General features: G+C 48.7%; 1 long non-coding RNA gene across 3 annotated transcripts in view; it reads left to right on the top strand.

The window, feature by feature from the left end:
* The window catches only part of LOC121100620, a 31458-nt gene that overhangs the window by 6476 nt on the left and 14069 nt on the right, over positions 1–10913 (top strand). For 2 of the 3 annotated variants that reach the window (XR_005832352.1, XR_005832349.1), the window contains exon 2: positions 1165–1366. This is a non-coding gene — a long non-coding RNA (uncharacterized LOC121100620). Of the gene's footprint in view, positions 1–1164; positions 1367–4355; positions 5383–10913 lie in introns of those variants that run through there. The other variant, XR_005832351.1, reaches the window with a different exon arrangement.

Here is a 10913-nt window from a genome sequence, read left to right as displayed (position 1 = left end):
TGACATATTTATCTTGGAATTGAGACTTGAGAAGCAAGTTCCTCCCTTGAACGTGGCTTAAGATAGATCACCTCCCCATCTGGGATTCCAACCTCAGGTACATAAGGGAGCCAACAGTAAACCTGAAGACTAAAGAGAGTAGGAAGACATTTTCCATTAATGTAGCTGAAAGCTGATGAAGGCACGTGTGGCCATCTAACGTTTCTGCAGGGCTTTAGCTCTAGGACTGCCACCCCGCCCCCAACCTCCCCATTCACTATCCTACACTTATCCTAAAGGTAAGAATGATTGGCAAATCACCACTTTCAACAATGCCTGTTCTGGCTTAAACATGGCCCTTGTGTCTCAAGTTGAATATGGAACAAGTTGATGACATACAGACAATTCTGTGCTTCTGAGACATGTGGCAGCCTGTTGGCATTACCGAGGAGGCCCTTCGAAATTAGTTCCCTACCTGCGTGGGCTGGCTGCGTTGGTAGAGCATTTGACTCTTGATCTCCAGGGTCGTGAGTTCAAGCACCGCATTGGGCAGAGAGCTTACTTAAAATAAACAAACAAACAAACATTTGTTTATTTATTTATTTTTAAAAATGGCATTAGTCCCCAAACTTCCTTTCTAGATCTAGCACCTGCCACCCCCACCCTGCAGCCCCACTAGATGGCCTGCACCTTTTTACTCCAGGTGGGGTAAAAGGCCAGTCGAGGCCCCATTTCAGAATCCCAAGGATTGGTTTTCTATTTCCTCTAGGCTGCACCTTTGAGACTTAAAAACAAGACTAGGATGGGTCGATGTGGTTCCAAGATGACCACCTTGCTCAAACTCACAGAGACAGACGGAATTCAATATCTTAATTTCATGCCTCCACACATTAATTTAATTCGTGTGGATCCCTCATCCTGGGATGCCTTCCTCCACTTTGTCTGTAGAATTATACTTTTCCTTCTGTATCCAATCATTTTCCAGTGACCAGACCCTCTGACTGAGATGCCCCCCACACCCCCAGACTTCCATAACACCCGGGCTTCCCTGCCTAGCACACACCACATGGGGGCCTCTCGCTATCGCTTCGTCTACCTTTCCCACTAAACCATTCATTCATTCTGGCTGATAGTACGGGATCAATATAGTTGTTGAATAAATGAATGAATCTTTCTTTCTGACAGAGCCTGTTTGGGAAACAATTCAAGTCGGAAGATTAATCAGTGAATATAGAAGGCCTGGTGAGCTGAGCCCGAAAGGCCCCAAATCCATGTCGGCAGCAGCTACCCTGTCCCACAGCATCACCGCTCGGCCAGGTTGCTCCAGATTCTTCAAACTCTCCATTTTTTGATGCTATGAGCACCTATGTCAGCTAAGGACCCCCAAGTACGTACGAACGTCTTTGGTTTTAAACTTGGCCACGACTGTAGTAAAGAAAAAAAACCCAAGAAAGCTCTAGTTTCCTACGTTGAAGAAGTGATGTTACTTCTCACTTTGGGATCATAAGTTGAGCTGGACCGGCTTTGTGGGATGTTCCCGCTGCCGGTTCTCCCACATCTACTTCTGGGCCCCAACAGTGCTGTCCGCCTGCTTTTCCAAGGGGTGTAGGAATGCTCTTGTGCTAATGGCTACCCACTACGAGGAAGAGAAATTTCCCCTCAGAGACAGCTCCATGTGAAGGTAAAGGAGATGGACTCCATCAGCCCACTGCCAAATCCGAAGCCTGAGGGGCTTATGGAAGTAGGAGTCTATTCATCTCTGCTAACACATTAGCACTAATTTGTTGTTCAAGGACAGGAAGGCTCCTGTGGGAACTTTTTTTTTTTTTTTTAAGATTTTACTTATTTGAGAGAGAGAGAAAGCATGAGTGGGGTGAGGGGCAGAGGGAGAAGCAGACTCCCCGCTGAGCACGGAACCCCATGTGGGACTAGATCCCAGGCCCCTGGGATCATGACCTGAGCCAAAGGCAGACACTCAACCGACTGAGCCACCCAGGTGCCCCCTGTAGGAGCCTTTTGACCATTTTGACCATGTGGAAGGCTCCTGAAAGATCTATAAGTATAGGGAAAAGAGAAACTTCTGGGCAGTGTGAGAATCTGACCTTGGGCCATGGTCATTCTCTTGGTCATGTTCGAGGCCTTGACCAGGCTCTCCCTCTGTCATTTTGTCCTGCAGTTTTGCATGGGAATCACTCTGTACCTACTGGGACCTAATCAAGTGTAAACACCTTAAAATGCCATCAAAAGCCTTAGAGGCACTGGTCAGGTATTATCAGTGACCAATAGTGAATCTGAATGACAAGATTTCATTCTTTTTTTATGGCCAAGTAATATTCCATTGTGTAGCTATACCACATCTTCTTTATCCATTCAACTCTTGAAATCTTGTCATTCATGACAACACAGATAGAACTAGAGGGCATTGGGGCGCCTGAGTGGCACAGCGGTTAAGCAGCTGCCTTCGGCTCAGGGCGTGATCCCGGCGTTCCGGGATCGAGCCCCACGTCAGGCTCCTCCGCTATGAGCCTGCTTCTTCCTCTCCCACTCCCCCTGCTTGTGTTCCCTCTCTCGCTGGCTGTCTCTATATCTGCCAAATAAATAAATAAAATCTTTAAAAAAAAAAAAAAAAAGAACTAGAGGGCATTATGCTAAGCGAAATAAGCCAAAAAGGGAAAGACAAATATTTTGTGATTTCACTTATATTTGGAATCTAAGAAACAAAACAAATGAATAAATACACAAGCAGCAACAAACAGAAACAGATTCATAAATGTGCAGTGTAAATTGGCAGTTGCCAGAAGGGAGGGGTGTGGGGGGGGTGGAATAGGCCACATCGATGAAGGGGATGAAGAGGTACAAAATTCCAATTACAAAGTAAATAAGTCAAGGGTATGGAAGGTGCAGCATAGGGAATATAGTCAATAATATTGTAATAACTTTGTATGGAGGTAGATGGTAACAATACTTATCATGGTGAGCGTTTCATACTGTATATAATTATCGAATCATATGTTGTACATCTGAAACTAGTATATGTCAATTATACTTCAATTACAAAATTTTAAAAATAGTGAATTGGAGCTCCCCCTGAGTCCCCCATGCTCAGCACAAGGGCAGCCCTTCCCATCCCCTCACGTCCCTGAGATTCTGGGAGGACTGGGCCATCTCTTTTCTTTGTTTATCCCCCATGGCACTCAACTCAATCAATACTTTACAGTCAGGTGCTTGAAGTGTTTTCGTGAATCGAACTGAAGGCAACAACAAGGATTTGTACATGGTCGAACTACCTTTGTAGATCCCAAAAGATGTGGGAACTTGGGCAGATTTCATAGTTTTTAGCTAGAGTGGTCTGTTAATGGGGAGCCCATGAGACTGGCTACACGCAGCCTGGAATTTTCCAGATGGCCTTGGATTGAAATAATCTATCTTGGTCTCTGCCTGAGTAGACTGTACAAGTCTTGTTCCGAAAGTTCTTAATTTGGGACTTGAAAAATGTGATTGCTGTGTCTGCGGGACATCCAGAATGATAGTAATAATGCCGCCCAATAAAGTGGACATTCGTTAAGTGCCAAGCACGGAGCTAAGCAAGCACTCTTCCATGTAGCGTGACCACCAAGGTCCGTGAGAGCTTAGGCGGTATCTTTATGACCTTGTCATCCATACATTTTTCCTAAAGACTTTTCAGCCTACTTGAGGTTCTCCATCACGGGCTCAGGATGGGTCTGACCTGATGAAGGAGGATAAGGGGTCAAGTGTGCTGGAGAGCTGTGACAGAAGTCCCCCATATGGACCTGCTTTTGTGTTTATGGATTACCCGTGGCGACTGTCAGCAGTTAATACAGACAACAATTCGCGGCCATCCTAACCACCAGCTTTACTTCTTCCAAGGAGGCCTGGGGCCTTTCCCCAATGAGGATTATCCTTTTCTAGAAGTTCAATGGAGCTTGTTTCAAGCTTAGAATTATGAAAAACAAACTTTATATAAGAATAGAATATTCTTCTTTGTTTTTGTTTTTCGTTTTAAGAATAGGATATTCTTTACGGTTTCCAGGAACAGGCACTATTCTACTGTGCGTTAGGTCATAAAGCCAGGGCAGAGAGCATTTAAAACTTGGTGTCTATAATCTCTCTTCCCATGCTCTCCTCTCATTCTTCTTCCCTCATATCCCTTGAAGCCCAGCTGTTTTGCTAATATTCCATCAAGTATTTCCTATGACCTGCAAAATCTATTAACAGGTGAGAAAAAACTTAACTAGTCCGGGCAAAAAAGTTGATCCCAAATCTTGAACATTTTCCACTGGAGGCAGTGAAGACGGGTTGGGCAGTGGAGTTTAATTCTTTATCTTTCTTCTTCTGTGCCACAATTCTCTTTCTAGCAAATCAGATCAATGGGCTGAAGGGACTGGGGGAGGATGAGGATGGTCGGATGGAAGCAGAGCCTGCCCCTCTCTGAGCTGTGGGCCTCACAGAACCAAGGCTGAAGGACAAGAGAGATGGCAAGACGATCAACATCATCTCATCTCCTTGGACGTCAGAAGGGATGGGATCGGTGGGTCATTCATTCCCAGGGCTCCTGCTGATCCACAGGGGACAATACACAGGACAAAGATTTTTTGAGATTACCTGAAGCTCTAAAAACGTGCAGGCGATACTCGGACACCCTTTCTATTTTCTTATTTTGGTAAAACACACACATCAAATTTAACATTGAACATCCTACAGCGTTCACGTCGGTGGCATGAAGTACATTTTCGTGCCGTGAATCACCACCAACCATCTCCAGAATTGCTTCCTCTTCCCAAACCGAAACTCCGTCCCCCTTAAATACTAACTCACCGTTCTCCCCTCTATCCAGCCCCTGATGACCACCGTTCTATTCTCTGTCTCTAAGGATTGGACTCCTCCAGGTACCTCACGTAACTTGATGGATTTATTTCACTTAGCATCACGTCCTCGAGGCTCGCCCGTGTTGTACAAGTCAGAATTCCCCTCCTTTTTAAAGCTGAGTAATATTCCAATGTATGTGTGCAGCACATTTCGTTCGTCCATTCATACACGGACACTTGGGCTGTTTCCACCCTTTGGCCATGATGACTAATGCCGCTGGGAACAGGGGTGTACCAATGTCTGTTTGACTGCCTGCTTTCAGTTCTTGCGGATATAGACCCCGGAGTGGAGCTGCTGGATCATATGGCAATTCTGTGTTTCATTTTTTGAGGAACTGCGTATCGTTTTCTGCAGAGGCCGCACCATTCTGATAATCTTGGTGGTGCAGGCGCAGGTCCTTGTAAGAGGCGAACCTGATAAGACATGAATTTGCTCTTTGACCCAGGCGACCTGTATCTTTGATCTTCTCATGCTGGGGGTGTTAGCATGCTTCTGCCTTAGGTTCCCCACCTGCAGAAAGATGGCAGGTACTGTTCCTCTCAGGAAAACAAGGGAAAGAAATTTGGTTCAAAATACCTTGAGTTCCAGGGCCAGAGCCTGTGTCAGTGCCCTTCTTTCTCCAGCTTGAGCTGCCCCTGCTTCCGCTGCACACGCCAGGGGTGGGGGTGGTTGGAGGCTGCATCTGGGTGGTGAGGGTCCAATATCCTGCTTGTCGTACATGGCTATCAAGGACCTTCTCCAAGGCCCTGGTGTAAAGGACCATCTGCAGCCACCAGGCCATCGTGCCTGCATTTCTGACTTTTGTTTCAACTTGCCACGTTCCCTTTGCCTTGGTGTGGTATGTGGTTCCATAGAGAAGAGTGTCCACTGAGTGATGGATTCATCAAAATCCAATCAAGATTTCATTAAGAACCTGATAGCTCCATTCTTTCCCTCTGTCTCTGCCTTCCCATCCCCCAGTGGGTTCTTACTCAGCATGTCAAAAGCTCTGCCGTTTCCACAACACACGTTCACTCTCTGATCCACACCAGGGCTCGTGGAAGTAGGGAAGGCCCCATACCTAGCTGTCATTAAGGAACAGAAAACGGATTGGTGTCCTGTCCTTGGGAAGGCTCCAAGGCTATTCCTCACCCCTCTGGCACTGTGGCCAGGCTGGCCTTTCGGCTAGCTCCTGCCAGAGTTGCGGGGTGTCCTCGGAAAGGGGGGGGATATGGAGACGCAGGGAAGCAGAAGGCACTGAGGCTCCAGCTGGAACTCTGGCAATGAGTCGGTCACAGCTCAAGGAGGGCTCGCTCCCAAGCAGCTCTGCTGGATTTCTGGCCCCGCCACTGGCAGCCGAGAGATGTCTACACAAAGACTCTTGTCCGTGGAGGATCAGAAACGGCGCGCAAGGCCTCCTCAGGGCTGACTGGAAGGTGTCTAAGAAACAAGGTCACACCTGTATCTTCCAGCAAAGACTGACCTCTGTTTCCAAAGCATCAGCTGACAAATTAATGAATCTTTAGTGGCCCTGTCATCTGAGCAATGGCTGTAGCGCAGAAGGGAGTGCCACGTGCTGTGCCGCCCCAGCCCCGCCTCCGGGCCAGGCCAGGCCTCCGGGGCTGGGCCCCTCGGAGATGACTCTCCCCCCTTGGAGTGAGGCCCCGCGGCAGCAGGGAGCCAGCCGCCTTGTTCGCCTTGTTCGCGGCTGCTTCCTCAGCACCTGGAACAGTGCCAGGCAGGGGAGGCACTCAGTATTTGTAGAATGAATGAATCCACAGCTGAAATCTGGCCGGGGCTGGAGAATGGGCCGGCCTCCCGTTCTAGAGACAGACGCTGCTGGAGAAGGGACTGCCACGGAAAAGCGCTATGCAGTTCCATTGAGAGAAGACCTTGGACTAGAGATAACCAATGTTATTGTTCCTCCCTGGTCCTTCTCCTGTCCCTGAGTCATCACTGAAGACTACCCTTAGAGACAGGAGGAAGCAAAATATCCCCGGGCTTCTATGGCCCCAGGGGTAGGGGGGCGGGGGGAGGGGAGTGGGGGAGACTAATCCTTCTGCTTTCTCCTTTGCTGGATGTGCTGAATCAAAATTTAACTGTCAATGTTCTAGAAATTTTAGAGGGGAAAAAACACAAAATGAACCCGCCATTTACATTTTAAATTTTAAAATGTCATTATTAGTTCACATTTTTTTTTATAAGTAGAAGAGTGTATTTTGAAGATTTTCCAGCGAGACAGGGAAATAAAGGTCAAATTAATCTTGAATCTTCAGTTGCAAAGGGGATTGGATCTCCTGTTTTTTCCTGTATTTGTGTGCGTGCAATAGGGCGCCTAACCTTGTCCTAATTAAAAGGCTCGGAGAAATCTTCATTTTTCAGGGTCATCATCCATTTTCCGAGGGGAAAATGGACTCTCACTTTGGAAAACACAAAACCATGTTTGTTTTACGTCCCTCGGAAAACAGCTCCTTGCGCCGGGCGGAGGCAGGCGGTCAGGCTGGGCGCTGGAAGCCGGAGCCCGGGGCTGCAGCGCGTTGTGTAACCGGCCTGGGAATCACGTTGCACTGAAGAGATCCGCAGGCTTTTAGTGCAATAATAAGCTTGATCTTTCTATTCAAATACAAGGAACAACCGCAGCCGGCTCCAAGTCACGTGGCCCGGTCACATGGTGCCGAAAGCCGGAGACCGGCTGGCAATCATTAACTAATGCTCACTCCCGGGGAGAAAATGCAGGTTTTAAAGACTCGCGGCTCTGTTTTTGTAAAAGCAGCAGCCGTAGAAGAGAAGGTATACGTGGTGGGTGGGGTGTGGCGAGCTTGCGAAGGGCTCTCCAAGCAAAGGAAACGAGCCAGCCCCCCGCCCCCCCCGCCGGGGTTGTTCTGTTCGCGCTGGACAGACTTGCTCAGGGTCACCCGCTGTCCCCCACCTGGAGGGGCGGTGGGGCTGAGCATCCCCCCGGGCGGCGCGCGGAGGGAGGGGCCGGCCGAGCGGGCGCGGGGCCCGGGCCTTTGCGAAATGCAGGGCACGGCGGTGCCACGAGCGGAGAGCCGCGTTTGCTCTCCCTTGTGACGTGCGTGCTCCTAGGGGCGGCCGAGTTCGGGGAGGGGCTGTGCGGGGTGGGCAAGGGCAGGGTGAGCCTGTGCGCGCTCCTGGCGTTTTCACTAGAACGAAAACCAGCCTCCAGAGGTGGTTCCTTTAAGTCTTTCTGTGGTTAAGCACAGACACAAGGGCTCTGCCTACCTGAATGTTTCCTTGTTCAGTCGTTTGAATTTAGAAAGAAGTTCTTTCACTTTCTCCAACTTGTATAGTGTTACTGTGTGCTTTCAAACAGTAATGAGCCCGCCGAGTTTGTTGGATTTGGGCGGAGAAGCGACAATCGGGAGCGTGAAGAAAGTTTGGAATCTCTGGCAGGGAAGGGGTAGAGAAAGTACAGATAAAAGACAAGCAGAAACTGACTTTTTTTTTTTTTTTAAAGCTAGGTGTGTTTTATTTCACACGATTAAAAAAAAAGTACTTTCCCCCAGCACTGTGCAATATGGACTCAGCCTGGCGAGCAAATCCGCCAGTATGGTGTGGAGCCTTATGCACTGAACTTAATTTAAATCTTTACAGAAAGAACACATACACAAGGAATTCCCAGTTTTCTAGGTTCCCCGTCTGCCTGAAATAGAACTATTTCAGGAAATTGAGTTTGTTAGGGAGTTCAGTCGTCTCTGTGCTCACCACCCCCTTCTTGAAAAAGATGAAAGTACCTGACTTTAAGGGATGGACCCAGGTGTTTTTGTTTTTAAAGATTTTATTTATTTGAGAGAGTGTGAGCAGGGAGAATGGCAGAGGGAGAGGGAGAAGCAGGCTCCCCACTGAGCAGGGAGCCCAACGCGGGGCTCCATCCCAGGGTCCTGGGATCATGACCTGAGCTGATGGCTGAGGCTTCACCGACTGAGCCACCCACGCGTCCCAGGCCCAGGTTTTTTTGTAGGGCCTGAAGCTTATATAATCCGAGAGGCTTTGAAGAGGATATAAAATTATATATACAAAATTAGGTATTAAGGTACCCCCAAGTTCAGAAAAATACATATTATTTGCTTACCACATCTCTAATAATATCCTTTTTGTCCTGTATTTTGGGGGGCATATTTCTTAGGTGGTCTCAAATTCATTCTGACCAGTTATCAACTTTAAATGTGCCTAGAGTTGTACAAGTTTGATGGTTGGAAAAATTTTGCCCGGGCTAGTCTCTGATTAGTCTGTTCTGGCTTGTCTGTTCCACATCTTGATTTTCCTCAGCAGGCCCACACTACCTCGGTGCCGGACACCGAAGGACACACTCCTATTGCGATATGACCTCTGATTCGAGCCTTCCTATCTCCACGACGGGTGGGTCAGCCCAGTGGGCTGTAGGAATATTGCTGGAAAACTTCCCTACTTGAGAACAGCCGGCAGTAACTAAACTGTAAATATAGTTCACAAATTTATGAATATCTCTTAACCCAAAGTAAAGGTATCTCTGACTCCAGTTCCTCTTAGCCCGATCCCCAAAATTCCCATGTCTGCTCCAAAGTCACCCAAAAGGAGGGGGAAATGTGGCCAAAAGGAAGTCAGAGTAGGAAGAGGCAATCAGAGCAATCAAGGTCAGAGTATCTTACCACCGCCAAGTTTACAAAAGCAAATGGCCATGAATGTGTTGCTGGGGCTCCTGCGTGGGTGAGAGGCTTGGAGCTTCCTTTTTCAGCAGCTTCAAGGTAAATGGGTTTCTGGTGACCCTGGGTGCATAACAAGTACATCTCAGGGAGTCATTTTCTGGGTCCCAGAATCCAAGATCCTTGTTTGAGGCAAGCTTGCTTATCTGGACATCTCGTGGGAATGAAGTAAATTCCATTAATAAAAAGCCTCTGCTGGGCTCTGACTCAGCCCCTCGCCTGTTCCCTTCACCCAACCAGGCTCTCAGGGAAAACCAATCTCCCGCTCCACACGTGCAAGGGAAGGGAGGAGGGGAGGAGCTGGCTCAGGGCATTGATTCCGTGTGTATTTGTTCTGTGTGTTTTCTGTGCCCAGCCCAACCGAGTGCTTTTGTTACACACATCACACCCTGTACTGCCCAGGACGAACCCTGTGGAGCGGCTGCTAGGACGAGCCCTGCTGTGCAGGGAGAGGGTTTTCTGCCTGCAGTCACATGGCCACAGCATTTCAAAGCGGGAACTCAGGACCGGCTGACTCCCCAGGCTGGTTCTTTCCAGACTGAACTCTGATCTTCAACTTTTCATGAAGAGAATGCAGCACATGTCTTGCTTGAGTTTCTATGGGGGAGCTGACGTTATTTGCAGCGGTATCCGGTTATAGCTCCCCTTCCTTTCCGCCCGTTCTTGCAGAGCCTGGTCTCACTGCCTGCTAAAATAATTAGGGAGTGGAGCCAACGGGATTCCTTGAGCAGCTTTCAAGTTCCTCTCTGCCCCTCTGATGCTAATGTTCTTTCCTTGCCTTACCTGGCCACGCTCCTGTAACCTTGGCGATGCCACACTTCGCACTCCCTCTTGCCGCCCCAGGGATTGCCCCTAAAATATGCCACCTGCTTGTCGTCTGCACAGCAAAAAAGAGTCACCTTGTTGAATCACTCACCTAGCTTGTCAGGACAGTATTTTGAATTTGGAGTGGCTTGCCAGCATGCTGTTTATGGGGAAAAGGAGGCTGTCAGTTCAGACAATCCGCAAATGCACCAATTAGCTGGATGGAAAGAACCCGAGTGCAGGCGGTAGCTCTCCCCTGCACATGAGATAACCCATCGGATCCAGTTTCCCCACTGCGGTAGCCGTGATGTTTTCTTCCCAGGCCAGGCTGGGGACGGGCGCTCCAAAGCATGACTGACTCCTTCAGCTCAGGGTCTCTCCCCTTCTCCACCACTGACGTCTGGGGGCTGGGTGGTGCCTTGTAGGATGTTTATGGGGACCCCTGGCTGCTATGTAATGCTTCCTCTGCCCGCCCACCCCACCCCTACTGTGGTCATCAATAATATCTTCACCCATTGCCAAATGTCCCGGGGCGGGGGGGGGGAAGGGGGGCAACATTGC

The sequence above is a fragment of the Ursus maritimus genome, unplaced genomic scaffold (assembly GCF_017311325.1).
Source record: "Ursus maritimus isolate PB19 unplaced genomic scaffold, ASM1731132v1 scaffold_10, whole genome shotgun sequence".
In the NCBI taxonomy this organism is placed as follows: Eukaryota; Metazoa; Chordata; class Mammalia; order Carnivora; family Ursidae; genus Ursus; species Ursus maritimus.
Note: the sequence above shows the minus strand (reverse complement) of the source record. Positions and strands in the feature narration are given on the sequence as shown.